This window comes from Culex pipiens, chromosome 3, assembly GCF_016801865.2.
Source record: "Culex pipiens pallens isolate TS chromosome 3, TS_CPP_V2, whole genome shotgun sequence".
NCBI lineage: Eukaryota > Metazoa > Arthropoda > Insecta > Diptera > Culicidae > Culex > Culex pipiens.
This window is the reverse complement of record NC_068939.1, coordinates 70,696,704-70,716,961: the sequence shown is the minus strand read 5'-3', so window position 1 is coordinate 70,716,961 and position 20,258 is coordinate 70,696,704. Positions and strand designations below refer to the sequence as shown.

The following is a 20,258-nucleotide window of genomic DNA, read 5'->3' as shown; positions in this document are numbered from 1 at the left end:
AATTGGGAATCGGCAATTAATAGCGAGATAGTGAATGGAATCGATGGCAGGTGTGCTGGACGGCGCGGATGAGCCAATTGACGCGCGCGCTTTTTTGAAGCACTGAGCTGCTGCTCGAACCGGTTGGTGATTACACCGAGAGGGGGAAAAGGTATGGGTGCGTTTGCATAACTGGATTTTCGCCGAAAAGAGCTGGATAGGTTACACTCGAAACCTAGGAATGACGGGGGGAATGTTTTATTGTGCTCAATAAACAGTCGAACATTCCACGCATATATTGGAAGGTGAAGGAGTCGCCGGACAAGTGCTGGGCAAACAAGCTGAGCCGCGGATTGTTTTTGCGATGACAAATATATGAAAGTTATACCTAATTGGTTAGAGCGCTGTTACATCTTTATTGAAGGCTGCAGGGTATTCAAAACTTTTACAAACATAAAAAAACAACTTAGATTTGATCAAACCTAGAGTTTTTTTTTCTTTTTTTTTTTTCAAAGTTCCATTAGATAAAGGAAACCCCAGAGCTGATAGGACTTCTTAAAAAAAACTCTAGAAATGTAAAATCTGTTTGTTATTGCTATTTTAAAATTTCATTAAATAAGGCAACTACAAATTGTATTTAGAGCTTTCATCACTATAAATATTTTCAGTACATTCCGACCAGCCCTACTGCGTTACGTATATCGCCGAGAGGATTCTGTGAACGGGTAGCATCTGTATTTCTACAAGAAACATTCCCCTTTTGGATTCGATTACTTAGTAAGAGAAAGTAGTGAATCATCACAAGCTGGACTTTATCTGGACACCTTAGGGAAGACATTGCAAATTGGCACTAAATCTGCTTTGTAAATGCCGGTCACGATACTCTTCGATGTTCTGCTCAAGAACACGAAACAGTACGGTACCGTGCGGCCTCACTACTAGCACTCAACCGAAGTTGCTCAACCAGAGCCGAGGAACAAAAACTTTAAATAAAAAATTAGTAAAGGGGAATTCTCTACTAACTCACACAAACTCGGGAAAAGTTGCCCCGACCCCTCTTCGATTTGCGTGAAACTTTGTCCTAAGGGGTAACTTTTGACCCTGATCACGATTCCTAGGTCCGTTTTTTGATATCTCGTGACGGAGGGGCGGTACGACCCTTTTCGTTTTTGGACATGCGAAAAAAGAGTTGTAGAGCAGACAATTACACAAATTTTGCTATATAAATATAAGGGGTTTGCTTATAAACATCACGAGTTATCGCGATTTTACGAAAAAAAAGTCTTGAAAAAGTTACTTTTTGCGTTTCTCTTTGTTTCCTCGTCCGTGTCTGTCGCGGGTAACCATGAACGGCCATGATCGACGACGAGCAACTTTTTCAAAACTTTTTTTTCGTAAAATCACGATAACTCGTGATGTTTGTAAGCAAGCCCCTTATGTTTGTATATCAAATTCTTTGAAACTGTCTGCTCTACAACTTTGTAAAACATTGTTAAATTCTACAAAGTTACAAAAAAAATGAAAAAAATACCATTCTGGGTTAATGTTGATTCGAAAAGTACATTAAATTACTAGATGTTCCAAAAAAATTTACAGATGAATTTTTTTTGTGCTTTTTTTTTGCTGAAAAATACATTTTTTCGGAATTTTGAGTACCTACGCCATTAAATCGGGCGTCCAATTTTACATAAAAGTCTGTTTGACACTGACCGAGCCACGTAGCCTAGTGGTAACGCTTCCGCCTAGTAAGCGGTAGATCGGGGTTCAAATCCCGGCTCGGACCAACACAACTGGTGATCTTTTCCCTTCTGGATTCGATTGCTTAGTAAAGGAAAGGTAGTGCATCGTCACAAACTGGACCCTATCACGACACCTTAGGAAGGCGACCTATGTGATGTTAGCATTAACCTTAACATGTTAACATTAAGTTGAGAATGAAATTGCCACTGAATCCGCTTTGTAAATGCCGGCCCCGATACTCTTCAAGGGTGTTCCCCTCAGGAACTGGGAAAGATTTACTTTTACTGTTTGACACTAAATTTCTATCTCATCACCGTTTCAGGCTGCAAATTATTGAAAAACACCTCTTTTTTCGCATGTTCAAAAATGGAAGGGGTCGTACCGCCCCTCCGTCACGAGATATCAAAAAACGGACCTCGGATTCGTAATCAGGGTTAAAAGTTACCCCTAAGGACAAAGTGTCACGCAAATCGAAGAGGGATCGGGGCAACTGCTGTGTGAGTTGGCGGAGAATTACCCAAAGACCTTTTGATTTTTTTCATTGAGATACGGAGTTGATGAATCTCTTGCATTCTGCAATAAAATTAAATTATGTTCTTTTTCAAAGATTCGTGTCGATCACTTCAACTCTACCCTTGAAATTTAAACTAATCGTAGTCATTAGCGATGATAATTGATTCAACCGCACAGTTGCTATGTGAAAGCCTCCAAGCAGTTCAATCTATTTTAAAGTTGACAGAACACACTTTACAAAACTATTTATGGGTGCGTCAGCAGCTGCAAGTGCAGAGGTAAGCCGTTCCCTTCTGCCAGCCCGAATAATTGCACGCGAACAACTTTCAACAACCGATAGAACGACGATTCGCACAAATTCCAGTTTCACTATCGATTTTTCTCAAAGAGATGCCTATTTCCGCGTTCACGACGTGAACATGAGCCATAAAAAAGGGGCCTACACTACTATCACCTTGCACGCCTTAAAAGAAAGAATAATGAAGAATGAGTTTTTGCCGGAGTCCGGTGAAAGAGAAAAGTTGGACCTGATGATGGCTGCAGGTTGGCTGGTGCCGCATGTGAAGATAGCCATAATGTCTGAGGGACCGTGACCGAACGAGCGAATGAACGGGCGGGGCGAGACTTAATCGGTTCAATCCGTGCGAACTGTGGACAAGTGTGAGTGGATGTGGACCATTTCGCGGAAGGAAAAGAAAGAAAGAAAAAACCGTATAGGCTGGGATGATTTTTATGTGGCCGTCTTAATCCCGGTTGAGATTTTGATCTTGCGTGAATTATTTCGAAGGGGTTACTCATTGGATCACAAATTTTTGAGTGTTTTTGGGGTAGAGAAACCAAAACTCTTAAGGGTTACATACATGTAGAAAATCATAAAATTTCAAGTTACAGAAAGTTCACTAAATTCACTAAAAAGATGATTTTCAATCACTCCTGAAAGTTTCATGAAGATATTTCGTGACTGAACTGAGTAAGAGACGATTTAAGTTTACTATTTTGCCATGCGCAAAGCGAACTGTCAAACTTTGTGAACGTTTTTCTCTTAACACCGAGTTGATTTACGGGTGCCACGATATCTCGAGATGGGATGGACCAAATTGGCTGAAATTTGGGATGAAGACTCCCAAGACATATCCCGTGTGCATGACGAAGCCCGATTTTGAAATTTTGCTTTTTAAAAAAAATACAAAAATCAAATACTGACGATTTTTTATATGAAAAACAAAAAAATATTTTTAGCTTTTTTTTTAATTAATTTTTTGAAAATCGGCTTTCGTCATGCACACAGAACTGGTTTAACGAGTCTTCACCAATATTTGAGCTAATTTGGTCAAAGCAGTGTTGAGATATCGTGGCACCCGTTTTTTAAAACTGCTAACTTAAAATAGCTATATCTCGGAATGGTACACCCAAATGTCTTCATATTTATTTTTTTTAATAGATGAAAATGTATTTTTTAAACTCCTGCAAAAAGATTAAAAAAAAGTTTAAATGTGTGCTCATACCAACCTCTGACATTTTTGACGATTTACATGTATGTAACCCCTTAAGTAGAGTTGAGTTTAGTTGACGAACTTCAATGAATAAATAGATGCGCTGGTCATCTTTCTGCATAATCTCTAAAGGTCTTGTAATTTACCAATCAATACTTTATCCTCGATAATTAATCATGGTCTGGATATCTACCTGATCAAGCTGGAGGTCTATTTTATTTTTTTTATTTTTTCGTATCATTCATTTTTATTAGGTCCTTTTCGGTGCTGGGACCTGGTTAGGACCGAGTCGGCTTTTATAATTACATTTTACTTAAAGCTAATAGTAATTACAGAGGATCTTGTATGTAAATGATAGTGGGAGAGGAGCCGATTACCCGCGGCCTACTCGGGGTTAGTGCACAGAAAAAAATAATGTAAATTTGGAAGCTGTAATTTTTGAAGCTTCAATATTACCTCTTTTATGATGTAATTTTACCTCAATTTAGACCGAAAAAGTGACATTACACCAGAAAAGTGGTAAAATTACACAGTTCCAGAGGTAAAATTACACCTTTTTCCTGACATAAAAGATGTACCCCTTCCCAGATGTAATATAACCATGATTTTTTTTTTTCTGTGTGGGGAAGGGATTGATGTTAAAGACAAGGCTTGGGAAGGGAAGGGGGATTGTGTAGGGTTCTTGCTTGGCACCGCTGGCCTTTGTTTTTGTCCTCAGCCGCAACTCGGTGTCCAGCTGCTGGGGCGATCTTGCTTTGCTTCCGGTGCAAACCAGAAACGACGGCTTTGTGTGAAGGCGAGTTATACTAACTGAAGGAAAACTAACTGAAGAAAAACTAAAGGGATATTTTGGAATCTAGTTCCTCTTAGATAGATCGGATAGAGAACATCAAGGTCTAGTTGAGATAACGCGTCCCGCATCGGGATTTCTGGTGGTCTTCCTCAGGCCCTGAGGGTATCTTTCAACTTAATTCTGTGAACATGGTGATCTGGACACGCCCATGCGAGATGGTCGATGTCCTGATAACCCTGTCCACAGTCGCATAAGTTCGTATCACTCATGTTGATACGGTAAAGATGAGCCTTGGACGAGTAATGGTTCGACATAAGGCGGGACATCGTTCTGATGAATCCACGCGTCAAGTCCATTCCCTTGAACCAAACCTGGAGGTCTATATGGGTAGGGCATGTTAACTATAGAATCAGGAAGCTTCAGTTTTCCACGATACTCTGCGGCTATACCAATGGTCAGAATATCATACAATCATTTGGATAAGATAATCAAAGTTTCGGAAAATCGAGTACGGACTGTAGTACATACCAAAAAATATTGCTAAATATTTGCGATGTGATACTTGGCTGGATGTTTTCTATTTTGGAGTCAAACATCATTGATTCAAACTCATCATCCTTCAAAATTGCCAATTCATATGTCTACCCGTTAGTTTCTTGGGCAATAAATTTCCGCACAAATCGCCCATTCACTTTGCAAAACCTCTTCCGTTCCCAATAGTTCCTCATCTTTTAGTTCTAATGCCATTTGTTGGTAAATCGACCGGCAATAATAGTGCAAGGTGGCAAACCGCGCCGTAACTAGAATCTGTGTCAGCTTACTTCTATTGCGTGTGTACCTGTGACTAGCTTGCTTGACAAACAATCCCGCGAGAGACACACCTGCCTCAGAGGAGCGGAGGAAGAGGATGGAAAGGGTTCACCACGCGCGACTTTAGTCAGATGCCAGTGGGAGCACCACACAATCTGTGGCGAAACTACAAACTGCTGACGCGATGATCGGTTGGAATACATTATCTCCAACCTTCGCCCGACGACGAGACGTTCTCTCTCTCCATATGGATTGGGTGGTATCAATCGATATGTAGGTGGCTTTTACTTCTCCTTATTTCGCGCCGCACGCGCCGTCCGTCACCAAATCCAATTCCGGGCCCCACCATCAGGTCGCATCGCGATTTCGCGCCCCGTCGAACGGAACCCATTGATCGACGACGACTACGAGGGGTCCGAAAAAAACCAGTAGGTTGCGCTTGATTTGAGCCGTCGTTCGTCGACGTGACGCCATGCTCAGCTGCACCCCAAAAATAAAAACACAGAGCTTAGCTTCATTTGGAAACGACGACGACATTTGTACTATCTCCTGCTACCTTCTGACGAAGTCGTTTCCACCCTCGGAGGCACGTGCTATAATTATGCATAATTTGCATCTAGTTTCAGAGTTTTATCGCACCGATGATTATTCCGCCTCTCCTCCGCGCTTTCATTTACCCAGTTTTACACACTTGACTTCCTTCCGAAAGGAGAAGCTTTCTGTTGTGTTTATACCTCTCACAGCTGCGACTATATCTTGACGATCGAGCGCCACTTGCAAATGAGGCACGGACGGAAGTGCAACCAAGTGTCATTGATTTACTGCTGCTGCTGGTGCTGGTGGTGCTACAGGCTGCCTTCAAGTTTCAAATTACCTTCTCCACCCGAGCTAACGGCATCAAGCGTGAAACTTTTCGATTGGGTTATCGATTTGTATTACATTTCAATTCTGTCGCTCTCAAAGAATTAGCTTTTGCTAGATATTTTTCACCGCAATAAAATAAATAAACAATGAATATCATTGTGCGATTTTGGATTAGCGGTTTGTCCATACAACATTATAAGTAAAGCAAATCTTTCCCTGTTCCTGAGGGGAACACCCGTGAAGAGTATCGGGGCCGGCATTTACAAAGCGGATTCAGGGACAGTTTATTAATCAACTTAATGCTAACATGTTAAGGTTAATGTTAACATTCCATAGGTTGTCTTCTTAAGGTGTCTTGATAAGGTCCAGCACCTTCCCTTTACTAAGCAATCAAATCCAGAAGGGAAAAGATCACCAGTTATGTTGGTCCGAGCCGGGATTAGAACCCCGATCTACCGCTTACGAGGCGGAAGCGTTACCACTGGGCTACGTGGCTCGGTCTGTACAACATTATACTATTTTGAGAATTTTGTTCAATTTCACTAGTTAAGTGAAGCAATTTTAGGGAAAATATCTTTAAGAAAAAATGTTCAGGTGGTTATGTTACAGATATTACATTTTTTTAAATGTAGTTCTTTATGTATTGTTTCTGTTAGAAGTGTGCCAAATTGGGTTGCGATATGCTAATCGTTTTACTTAATGTACTCCTTCCGAAATTATCGGTGATCAGAAGGCACGCTGACAAAGTAATTTCAGGTTTCTTTTTTTTTTTTTTTTGCTCGAACCGTTTTGCAGAATGAAGTTTATTGCTGATCCGGACGTGCCGAAAAAACGAATTTTAGGTATCGCGCAATCAAATTTGTATGTTTTTAAATGTATTGTCGCAGCGGTTGCCAACAATAAACTCAAAACTGATAAAATAACAACCTTGAACAACAATCGTGTCATAAATCGGAACATCCCTGAGGGTTCTTTAGATGACATTCCGGTTAGTGATCAATTTCGTAAAAAAAATTTTTTTTTTTGATCGGTATCAACAATTATGAATATTGATGCTCATATTTCACAAACTCGCATGATTCCGTAAATGTCCTACCTTCGGAACATCTCTTGCCATTCCAGGTTGTAACCAATTCTTTCGGAAAGTCAAATTTTATACCCGTTATCATAAGGCTTAACTTGAACTCGTTTGTTGCTTATATCTTGAATTTTTTTTATAAGGTCCTATACACAGAAAAAAATATGTAAATTTCCAAGTCATGTAAACAGTGTTTCAAATGTAAACTTGGAGAATGTAAAATTAAAATCATATGTAAAATGCTGAATCCGATGTAATAGGCGATCATGTAAAATCTATTTGCATGTAATTGATAAAACTCATGTAATTGGAACTGATTTTGCCATTTATTCACCAATCTGAATAATGTAAATCCTCAAATAATGTAAAGTAATCATATGTGAATTCGAATCATATGTACATTTACACTGCAGCTGCTGTTGATTGAGTGACAGCTGATCAAATCAAAACAATTATAATGTGTTGTTGTTTGCAAGCGGTCGTTTTACAATGGTTTTGATTAGATGCGCTTTCATTTATGCAGCTTTCGCTTAAAATGAAGTTGAAGTTGCAGTGCTTCGTCAGGATTCTGCGAAAGTTTTCATTTAAATCAAAACAAACAGTTGTTATCGTTGTCGGAAGTTGTTGTTGTCTGTTTGTTTTTAATACGGACGGAAGTACTATTTTAATTTGTCGCCTGGAAGATTGCAGAAGGTATGTCAGGTTGGATGAACACCAGGTAGTCCAGGATCAGCGGTCGGTAGTCGATGGATCAAAAAATGTTCAAGTAGTTAAAGCTGAAATTGACGGATATCATCTAGAATCAATCGTCGCGATTTGTTTCGAGGTTGCCCATCAAATATAATTTGCCGTTGCCGGAAGACTAGCGGGTCTTCCTGTTAGGCGGATTTGGTTCCTGGCCGTCCTTATTGATATTTCTCATACCGGAAATTCATCCGCTGGATGTCGACTTCCTTAACCTAGACGGCACGCTGTCTAGTAACACTTTTAAAAGACGGGTAAGTTCTTTTGTTTTAATATTTTGTAAGAACATATCCAATCATTTAATTTTAATATCGATTTAGAATGTCCGTTAATTCTAGGGCAAGCCGCCTTGACACTTCCGCGACCTAATCCTAATGGGCACGGGAGTGCTGAAACCAGCCCGTACCGGGGTCCCTGATTTCCCGTCAGGAACCAACAAATACCACCAACCCTCCCGCCATTCCAATGCTAATACTGCAGTCGGCTAACAGGTTTTTAATTTTAATTTAATTTCTTCTCAAAGCACATTAAACTCAATTTAATTATTTTTTTCACTTTTTCCAGTTGGAGGTCGCGGGAGTTTTGTCAACATTTCACACTGACTTTTCTTTGTTGACTGTACGTTTAAATTGTTTGGGTAATTGATTCTTTAAAAAATATAAATAAGAAGCCATAATCATTGGGCAGTTCTGGAGAAGAGTGTAAAGTTGCAACATTTCAGCCAAAATTATGCGGTAAAATGTCATTTCGATCTCCAATCCAACGCCCCTTCCAAGTGACAGTTCATTTTTCCTTCCCGTCGTCGTCGTTCGCGCATCTTTCGTAATCAAAACAAAGTTCTGATTTTCTACAAGACTTGTAGCGGATTTTTTTTAAAGGAAAAATGACTCGTAAAGCAAAAAAAAGGCGCCCTGTGGCTGATCGCAATCGTGATTTGACATGGGAGGCCCACACTACCGGAGGTATTTCCCAAAGATGTTCCACGCCGAGGGAATCGCGGATACAAGTTTTTGGTGCGGCGAAGGATTTAACCTGAGTGCAAGAGCTGTTCGGCAAGGAACCGCCGCCACCGCCTAAGCAGACGCGGGCTGAGTCGATGAAGGACATTGACGCGGATTATTACGGATTTCGGGACGATGATGACGAGATTTTGCCTTCACTGAAAAAGCCCGAGCAGCAAGCAATTCAACGAATAATTAAAGAGTAGAAGCAGCAGGGAGCGAGACCGGACGAGAAGGACATTTACTGATTGGACGCGATGATCGTGACATCACAATTGGTCAGCTGGACACCAAAAAGCAGAACCTGTTTAAGCCGATCCGGTCAAGGTTAGATTCTTGTTGTTTATAACATATTTTTTGTAATAGGTTTTTTTTCACCGTAGAATACTCCAACGAAGATGGAGAATATACCAACAATGACGAGACAACAGAAAGAATGGGGTCCTGAGGCTCTGAGGTACCCTGGTTCGGTGATCAGGTCCATCCAAGCCTCGCAAAAACGAATCGTGCGCTGGACAACGCCACCAAACATCAAACGGATACTACTCTTCAGACGTTCGGCTCAGCAGTGTCGTGAACCGCTCGAGAAAAGGCTCCATCGTCCACGTCTGTTTCGGTCGGGAACAAAACTCCACAAAGACGTCACAATCTGGACCGCTTGGTGAGTTCTAGCGTGGACTACGTGCAACCACAAAATAATAAATTGTGGTATCAGTCAGGCTCATCATCGACGAGATAGAAACCCTCAGCCCGCAGGCGGACGCGCATGCTGCACTGCACTAGAAACGAAAGTAAGTTCACTAGAATGACGGTCCAGTGATTCAGTGCTAACACATTAACTTTCTTGCAGGAGTCCTTGTTTCTGCATCGCTGGAACCTGCTCAGATGTAGAGCACTAATCCGGCGGCAACTCAACCAAGGCGCGCACGCGGACGCGATCTGTCGGCGGATTGGACTTTGTGGGGTTTGGTCGCTTGATCACCGGGAGGCAAGTCGGTCATGAAAAGGCGCGGAATGTTGGGTAGCGGCAACCGTGAGTAATATTGAAAATGCGGGATGCATCCGGGCCTGAAGACGGTGCGCGATCAAATTAAAAATTAGAATAATTGACACACACACACACTCACACTTTAACCTGCAAGCAAAATGTTTTTCTGTGCCAAACAGCGTTCTCACGAGGATAATGTTTTGTATCGTTTTCTCACAAAAAAAAACTTACTTTGTTAGAAAGATACCCTCAGGTTTATGCTAGTATCAATTCAAGCATGCTTCGTTGCATCTAGAATCTGAAAATTGAATCAGATTTTAGATTCAGCGGAGCAAAAAAATTTTTTTTTTTTTTGGTAAATTTACATTAGTTTTATTGGGACCATCCATAAACCACGTGGACACTTTAGGGGGGGGGGGGGGTATGGCGATTGTCCACGATCCATACAAAAAAGTTTTTTTTTGTATGGACAATTGTCCACGAGGGGGGGGGGGGGGGGGGTAACAGATTCCCAAAAAAGTGTCCACGTGGTTTATGGATGGTCCCATTGGAAATTTACACGATTGCACAATATTTTAATTTCGAACATTTACAATAAAAAGCATGTAAATTTCCGATGAATCTAATGTAAATATACATCATTTATCATGATACCTTTTGGTACATGATAAATAATGTAAATTTACAGGAATATTTTTTTCTGTGTAAACAAATGTAAACATTGAGTGTATCTTTTTCACACCTTATGTCAATGTCCATCGGAGTAAACCGGATACACTCAATGACCTTATAACAAAAACTAACTTAATCCACCTATTTGGTTGGTGCCTTCCTCAAAATCAAAATCAAACCATCAACATTAACGACCCTAAGGTCTTTTGTGGTCTCTATTGCAAGTTTCTGCTCGAATGTATTGTTTCTGTTAGAAGTGTGCCAAATTGGGTTGCGATATGCTAATCGTTTTACTTAATGTACTCCTTCCGAAATTATCGGTGATCAGAAGGCACGCTGACAAAGTAATTTCAGGTTTCTTTTTTTTTTTTGCTCGAACCGTTTTGCAGAATGAAGTTTATTGCTGATCCGGACGTGCCGAAAAAACGAATTTTAGGTATCGCGCAATCAAATTTGTATGTTTTTAAATGTATTGTCGCAGCGGTTGCCAACAATAAACTCAAAACTGATAAAATAACAACCTTGAACAACAATCGTGTCATAAATCGGAACATCCCTGAGGGTTCTTTAGATGACATTCCGGTTAGTGATCAATTTCGTAAAAAAAATTTTTTTTTTGATCGGTATCAACAATTATGAATAATGATGCTCATATTTCACAAACTCGCATGATTCCGTAAATGTCCTACCTTCGGAACATCTCTTGCCATTCCAGGTTGTAACCAATTCTTTCGGAAAGTCAAATTTTATACCCGTTATCATAAGGCTTAACTTGAACTCGTTTGTTGCTTATATCTTGAATTTTTTTATAAGGTCCTATAAACAAATGTAAACATTGAGTGTATCCTTTTCACACCTTATGTCAATGTCCATCGGAGTAAACCGGATACACTCAATGACCTTTTTTTTTTTTTTTTTTTTTTTTTTTGGGAGGGTGGTCCAGCCGCACATCGTTGATGTTGAAACCTCTAAACTGGGCCCTCGTCCTGTCACGTCCGTCAGTAGTCTTGTCGTACATTACAACTAGAACCAGATCTGCCAATGAATTAGTACACTTCGACCAAATAAACACTGACGCTGTATGGATCTGACTCTAGAATAAATGCACAGTTGTGTGTTATTCATAAGTCCAACTTATTCAATTATTCATTTAAGTCCAAATATTCATTTGCTAACTACTTTGGATTGAAAATCTAAATTTTTATCTAAAATCCTCTAAACTTAATATTCAAAACTAAACGTTCCCTTAAATTGTTGTAGTACTACTTCTATAAAAAAAAAACAATAAAAAATTGTGAACTGATATACAAATAGGATAGAAATCGCGATTTTAAAAAGAAATGACCATTTACGTCAAAAGATCCGTAATTCCTCGATTCGCAACAATGGTCAATACAACCATAATCCGAAAACCGTTAGTTCAACAGATCAACGAATTTTGTCCGATATCATGACATTATTGATTGATCGAGACTCTATGAACAATTTGACATAAACGAATGCCTAGAATTCTACATCAATCAAAGTTTAATGACAGCATTACTCTAACTTAACAATTGCAACTAAATTTAACATCAAAAAGGATGGAAAGGATACAGATTTATTTTAAATGCTAATCCTAAGCAACAACACAATTGTACTATCCTGAAGTCCCACCTAAATCCCACATTGTGATAGTGAAAAAGTCACAGAAGCAGCGGTGTCTTGTGCAATTGTGATATTTTCACTATCGGAGAACTACCTAGTTCACGAAGACAGCTTATCGGTCAACGCTTAAGCCCTGGGGCTACGCCAAAGCGAGTTCTCGTAGCATGAAGTGGTGTCCATAGTGCTTATAAAAAAGAATGTATACCCAAATTTTAACTAATGCACTAGGATCAAATCATGCCCCTTGACTTTACAAGGCCCAGGGTAAACCGGATACACTCAATGACCTTATAACAAAAACTAACTTAATCCACCTATTTGGTTGGTGCCTTCCTCAAAATCAAAATCAAACCATCAACATTAACGACCCTAAGGTCTTTTGTGATCTCTATTGCAAGTTTCTGCTCGAACCTAGGAAGTTCGAAGGATTTAATGGGGAGGGCACCCAAACCTCTTTCTACTCCCAGGAACCTTCCACCCCAGGGTTCGAACTGACGACCTTTGGATTGCGAGTCCAACCGCCACCAGCGATTCCACCGCAGCAGGCTTGGTTTGGTATGTTGTTTGTACTTATGGCATGGTGACGACTCCAACGCCTGGAATGGCTTAACGGCTTAACAACAACCAAGGCCGGGACCGACGTTATACTTCCTCATCCGATGGAAGGTTGGAGCAGATGGGAATCGAACCCAGAATCATCCGCTTACAAAGCGGACAGCATAACCATTCGGCCACACACTGCAACCTGGTGCCTTCCTCACGCCTTACTAAAAGATTCTCATAGATCTTTACAATTCAATACTCGTTGGAAAGGTCTTCCGATTACCTAACCAACGATGGGTCGGATGATAGTTCAAGACATAGTTTTCATACAGATAAGTGAGGTCCGGCTTCAAAACAGTACACAGATATCACTTGAGTGGCCATAACTCGAGACAGGGTTGCCAGACTTTCAATGTTAAGGATTCATTGGAAAGGTCTTACAATTACCTATCCAACGATATACAACATGGTGATATTTTGGATGATTTCAGGTCATTTATCTAACATCCGGATATTTTCGAAAACAAATTTTTATACATAACTTTTGAACTACTTATCAAAACTTAAATTTTGTTGAAACTCGATCTATGGGATTCTAAACTGATTCAAATGCAACCGGTTTGGTCTAAATCGGTTCATCCAGTGCTGAGAAAACTGAGTGATACAGTCGATACCGTATACATGAAGGTGGGTCTATGAGCTTTATGTGAAAAGTTCATTTTTAGAGCAGGATTATAGCCTTACATCAGTGAGGAAGGCAAAAAACGTCAAGATATATTTTTTAATGTGCCTGGATTGACATCGCATCGGAAATAGAGAACAATGTTCTTTGTCAAAAACCCCAATATTGCAGGAAAAAATGCTTCAAAAAACTGCAATTTCTCCGGTTTAGCACAACAAAGTACTGGATGTTTTATGCTTTTCTGAAAGAGCACTCGATTTTGAACCAACCTGCATCATTAACTCAAAAGTGATGAAAATGCATATGGGACATTTATGCGAATAGGGGCAGAAAACTAGCATATAATTTTGGTTGCATTTTTCCATCATTACGTGAAACCATCCAGTGTAGTGATTTAGAATTTACAAATCCAAGATGGCGGCCAAAATGGCGGTAATAAAATACACTCAAACCGATGGTTTGACACCAACTGTTGTCAAACGAACGGGGTCACTTTTTAGTTTGACACCCCTTTTACACGGAGTTCACACACACACACTACTGAACGTTTGTTTTGATAGTGAGCGTGAGTGCCGTATAAAAAGTGACAGTTCGTTTGACTTTGACCAACCAACGGAGTACAAACTAAAAAAGTGTCAAACGAAAAAGTGACTAACCACCGGGGGTTGAGTGTATTGTAAAAATGCATTTTTTTTATTTAATAGGCAACCAACAACTAAAATTTTACTAAAACGCCATCACAGAACTCGAATTCGATAGTAAAAGTAAGAAAATAAAAATAAAACTTTTTTTTGCTCATGATTCTAATATCCAAAGTCCTATACAAACCTTCGGATAATCGAGTCTAGACTCTAAAACTAAATAAAAGACTAGGTGTTTGTTTTGTATTGACAATTCTAGAGTTTTTTTTTAAAGGTCCTATAAACTATTGTCCAGTGTTGGTATTATCGCGCTCTCGCGAGAAAATTTTCTCTCTCTCGAGTTCTCGCCGCGAGTCTCGAGCTGCCGAGAGAAACTCACCGATTGCCCGTGCTCTCCTCCGTTCGCGAACGGGCTTTCTCGCGAGCCAGAATTGCCCGTTCGCGAGAAGTTGAACGTGTTAGAAACGAACAAAAAACAACACAGCAATTGAAGTTACAACTCTATACCATCGCCTGGTTCGTTTTCATAAGCCTGATAAACAAATTCCTAGCTTGGGGCGAACGGCTAGCACGAGGCGATCGCGAGCGCTCGCGGCGAGAGCGAGAACGCGAACGAAAATGCGAGCGCGAGCGAGAAGAGAAAAGTACTACAAGTTCTCTCCCTCGTTCGCGAGCGAGAAATGCTTTCCTTCTTCTCGCTCGAATTCCAACAATGCTATTGTCTTTTATATGTTTATAGGACATGTTTAAAACAACTCTAGAATTGTCCTCGACGGGCGGTGAAGGGGTCTAAGATTTCAAAAAAAAATCCACGTGGTTTGTGGATTGTCCCATCAACTGGAATTCTGAAATTTTCACATTTTTGAACTTGAATGTTATTTTTTTTGTATTTTCAAATGCTGGAATTGTAAAGTATTTTTTATTTTTTTATATTTTTAAGTTTTAACATTTTAGTTTTTTTTTAAATTTTTAAATGTTTGTTATTTTAAATTTATTCTGTTTTCTTTATTTATTGAATTATAAACTTATTTAATTTCTAATTTTAGAACTCTATCTAAACTTTTTTAAATTCTGATTTTGTAATTTCTAAATTTCAGAAATTTTCAAATCATTTTTTTTTATGTTAAAATTTCAATATTTAGAATTCTTGGATTTTTTATTTAACAATTTTTAAGACATTTTTTTCTAAATTCTGCATTTTTAAATTTTTGTGTTGCCTTGTCTCGTTAAAAATGTCTGAAGAATGAGACTAATTTAATTTTTTAAATTTCTTATCGTAAACCAATTTAAAACTTCACACAATAATGAACAATATCAAAATCGACATTGATTTATAAAAAGCAGAATTGTTTAAAAATCGTGTTGCCAAAAAGAGGATGGTATTGTTATGAATATTTCAATACTATTATATCAGATACATAATTAAGTAAACGTTTGTAATATTTAGTCTTAATGGTTTCATCAAATATATTACAAACAATACTGCGCAAACGTCAAACGCCATTTTCCGTTATTGTTCCTTTCCAGCTGAATACCGCTTAATTAAAAAGTTTTCGTGAAAACTTGAGAGTTTTTAATGGAGATTTGCGATCCTTCCGAACTCCGTTAGAAAAAAAAACATCTTCAAAGTTTTTAAAAACCATAAAAATCATCATGCATCATCCATTCTACAACAAGAGCAGAACATTTTGCGAAAACCAATTATTGTTGCTCAACACGACCTTCACAGAACATTGTGGTTATGTTTGAGGAACAGTTTCAATTATTCCTGGAGCATTATTCTCCCCTCCTTCCTGAAGTGTTCTGGACTTGCGCGAATGAAGAACTCAGTTGGTTAGAAGCACTCTTTATTACGACTTGTAGGTTTGGTTAGACACGACTGCACCTCCACGGTCCGTGGATGAAAAGGAACGACATGTGAACGCATGGTCCTTTTATAGACCTTGACAATGTTGGTAGCACTTCTCAGACTGACAGTTCTACCATGACACATTGGTAGACCGGCTCTAATAACATAATAGAGTTAGATACACTACATCCTTCCGGCTTTACAATTGTTTTGCTTCTACTGTGCGCACTGACTTACTGACTGACTTTACTGCTTCAAAATTACGTAATTGATTGAAAGCTTGGCTTTCACGAGTTAATTCTTCGGCTTAGGAAGCTGACTATGAAGAATTTTGACAAACTCGCACTGACAATTGACTTTGACTTCATCAACTGACGACTGGTCTAACCGCATGGCAGTTGTGATGCACTTAGCGTGACTCATTCACTGTTCGACCTTGACTAATGGACTATTTGCACTGACTAATAGACTTAAGACTGACTGACTCGACTTGACGGCCATAATCGACTGACATGACCTTGACTGCTGGAATCTGAGTTGGAGGTTAGGATTTCCTTTGACACGTGCTTTTATGTTCTTCAACCTTAGACCGACTGCGAACGTTACCGACACCAAAAACATGCTTTTTACGTCAGCTAAGGGGGCACATTGATGATCTTACAAACACGAGCATGCAGCAGGAAATCCAGATGACCTTACCGTGACGTTGATCTGGGCAGCTGAGGCAGATTCCACACCAGACATTCTGATAACCTCTGCTTACCTCTCTCACCTCCACAATTTGATTCTGCTTCAAAATCACTCTTCAAAACTAACCTTAAAAACATCCATGTTCGACTCACTTCGACCACGTGACATCTGACCAACATGCTCACTTTGTGTTAACCAACCGAACTTAAACTTTGTGATCTTTTGCACTCGCTCCGACTTACGACTACACGCGTTACCGTTGCACCTCGTCGCCAACTTGAAGTGTTCTGGACTTGCGCGAATGAAGAACTCAGTTGGTTAGAAGCACTCTTTATTACGACTTGTAGGTTTGGTTAGACACGACTGCACCTCCACGGTCCGTGGATGAAAAGGAACGACATGTGAACGCATGGTCCTTTTATAGACCTTGACAATGTTGGTAGCACTTCTCAGACTGACAGTTTTACCATGACACATTGGTAGACCGGCTCTAATAACATAATAGAGTTAGATACACTACACTTCCTATTTCAATTTCACGAGTGCACTTCTGTGCGTGTAAAGTGTCATGAAAAATAAATGAAAAATGTCACGACATGACAAGGTAATTACCACTGCAGACAAAAAGAAAACCTTAGTCCACGGTGACATAAAGCACTACTACATCCTCACCATCAGAATATCTACTAAAATTTCCTAGTTCAATTTTGTCATTCATCAAGTCCGAGTTCGTAAATAATTCACTTCGACGATGACTAATCCGTCCCATGTGCGTTATCGAACGCATACGCGCTCTCTTGACCGGCATTATCGGACGATAAACAATATTCTCGGTAGTATGTGCGGCGCGGCGATACCAAGGTCCATTCATAGCGGTGGGAGGGAAAGACCATGAATCAACACAACAAATCAATACTCTCATGCCACACCACACGCGACTTTTTGGCATCGGTTCAAATGTCAACATTTGGACACACAACACAACACACCATCTCTCTTCAGGGCGAAAAGGCCTGGAAAGAGAGGAATCCTCTGCCGCATTCATACACCATTAGTTTGTTCCAGGTCATCGAACGGCAAATTCGAGCACCACAATGCCAACTCACAATGGCAATCAACCAACATATGGAATGAGATGAAAACATAAGTTTTGCCTGGAAGAGACTTCTTTTGGGGAAGCTGATCATCGGTTGTTCGGAAGCTTGTTGAGTCACGGACTGAAGATTACAATCTGTTTGCTGACTCTTGCAGTAGCAGTAGATAGAGTCACCCATCCCACGCAGAGCTCAGGGAGAGTCGTTACGCAGGTAATATCGTATTACCTCCAAAGAACAGTGCGTAGTCGGAGTTTTGTTTATCGAAATTGGTACATGAGTCGAGGGAGGTTTCCCAAATCTTCAAAATTCAAGGGGAAATATGCTGAAGAAGCTCTAGAGTCTACATAATCTAGCTTATCCACCGTGCTCGAACCTTAGTACGTGTTCTAAGTTATACCATGTTTTCTGTGGACCTGTAACGCACACAGCTATAGATTTGGTGCATTTCTACACAGTCGCTCTCTCGTATTACTGCTGCTAACTGTGGTAGATCGTCGTCGTGGTGAACGAATTCGTCTGCGCCGCAAATACCGACGTTGGATGATTCATATGGATTTCGTTTTCTTCCCTACTCTTGGTGTACCATGCACACACACACACACACACACTCCCAGCAGGGGTACGTTCGTACACGGGGCAGATAATTCCTCCTTCTGTTCGATCTCTTGGATCATCGCACAATTGCTGGCACACACCGTATTTACCGTAATTTCAGCAAATCGCCTCCTAATCCAATAACTGCTGGAACGCGTTCGTCACTTGCACCGGCTCCGGATGAAGCTCTGGAATCCAACACGAAGGAGGTCAAATTCTTTTTTGGAAAAAAGCCACAACACTTCACTTCACAGCCAGTCGGCACAACGAACTGAACTGGCACCAACTCCCGTACTCGTCGTAGCCGGGAGAGGGCTCTGCTCTGATGGTTTCTCTCTCTTGGCTCTCCCGTCATCGTCGAAACGGCAAATATTTTTTCGGGTGTCGATGATATGCTGAACCTATACCGACACACACACATGTGCGGACGGAACAGAAATTTGGAATTGGGTGTGCACAGTCGGTCACATGTGATGCCTTTTTTTTTTGCAAACTTGAGCAAACTCAAGTTGAAGGACTTCCAATTGGATGTTCGGAACGATGAATGGAAAATGATGCTTTCTAATTTAATTCTTTGACGAGTTGTACTGTCGAACTGTACCCGGACGATTAATGAATCATTGATTGATGTACAGTCACGGCAGTTAGCGGTGTGGTGTCCACCGCAGTTGGCGCATTTCACTATCGGGATTGCCTTGTTGGGATGAGAAAATTTGCAGGAAAGGTACACAATATAAGGTAAAAAAAATCATGGGATGATCCCATGTGTTTACTGAGCTCCAATCCTTAATACAATCTTGATTGGTTGCGACAGGACCGGACAGGATAATTTTTGGAGGGTTCATGAATTTTCACAATTTCGCGTAACTCGTGAAATCCGTAAAATGGGGTACTTTCCGTGATAACTCGTGCAATTTTTATATTTTTCTGTATCCAATACATATTTTTCAAATAATTTATCCGTGAAGGAATCTAGACTCTTTTTTATTACGTCATATAAACATATGAAACACAAAACCTTATAGGACCCTTTAAAAACAAAACTCTGGAAATATTTTTTTGAATGTCTCATTTTTTTAAATGTAAATTGACCTTTAAATATCGTGAAATACGCATTAATTTTTTTTCAATTTTCCTTCAATTTTTAATTTAAATATTTATCACTTTATCACTAATAATTTCATATATTTTTATTGGTGTCCATGTGGTTTATGCCCCAAATGCATTTTCTCAATATTTCATCACCGCCATGTTGGCCGCCATCTTGGATTTTAAAATTCCAAGTCACTTTAGAAGAGTTTAGGCGTCATTTTTAAGCTAGACAATAAGAAATAAAACTGCGAAAAAAAATCTTTCGGATAATCGATACTGAATTGTATTTTTTCCAACATTTAAAAATATTTGTACTGACTGTAACAATACACACAACCAACTTAACCCAATGCCCACTGGGCAACAAAAAAAATACAATACACACAAAATTTAATCCACCTCATAGAGGTATCTACGAGCGCATGTATTGAGTGTACGTACACGAAAAAGATTGAGGTTAAATTTGTCCGGCCAGCAAAATTAAATGGTGCGCTAGTGTGTGTACGCGAAACGTCATAAAGCTCTATTGATGATAAATGTGTAATATTATCTTTTTTATGATGTAATATTACCGCAACTTAGACTAAAAACGTTACTTAATCTAGCTTAAGGTGGTTAATGCCTTTCTCACATAAATATACTTCTGAAAGTTGTCAGATTTCCAATCTTTTGTACTCGTTGGAAAGGTTTTTTGATGACGCATCCAACGATGGTTCGCATGATTGATCCGGACAACGATTTCATCAAA

The 20,258-nt window shown here is 39.8% G+C and overlaps 1 protein-coding gene across 8 annotated transcripts in view; it reads right to left on the bottom strand.

The window, feature by feature from the left end:
- LOC120419961 (microtubule-associated protein RP/EB family member 1) overlaps positions 1 to 20,258 on the bottom strand; it is a 46,150-nt gene that overhangs the window by 18,635 nt on the left and 7,257 nt on the right. The window contains exon 1 of one of the 8 annotated variants that reach the window (XM_039582824.2): positions 18,520 to 18,697. The exons of 6 other annotated variants lie outside the window; for them this stretch is intronic. The gene's annotated coding sequence lies outside the window, so the exon portion shown is untranslated. Of the gene's footprint in view, positions 1 to 18,519; positions 18,698 to 20,258 lie in introns of those variants that run through there. One more of the 8 variants, XM_039582823.2, reaches the window with a different exon arrangement.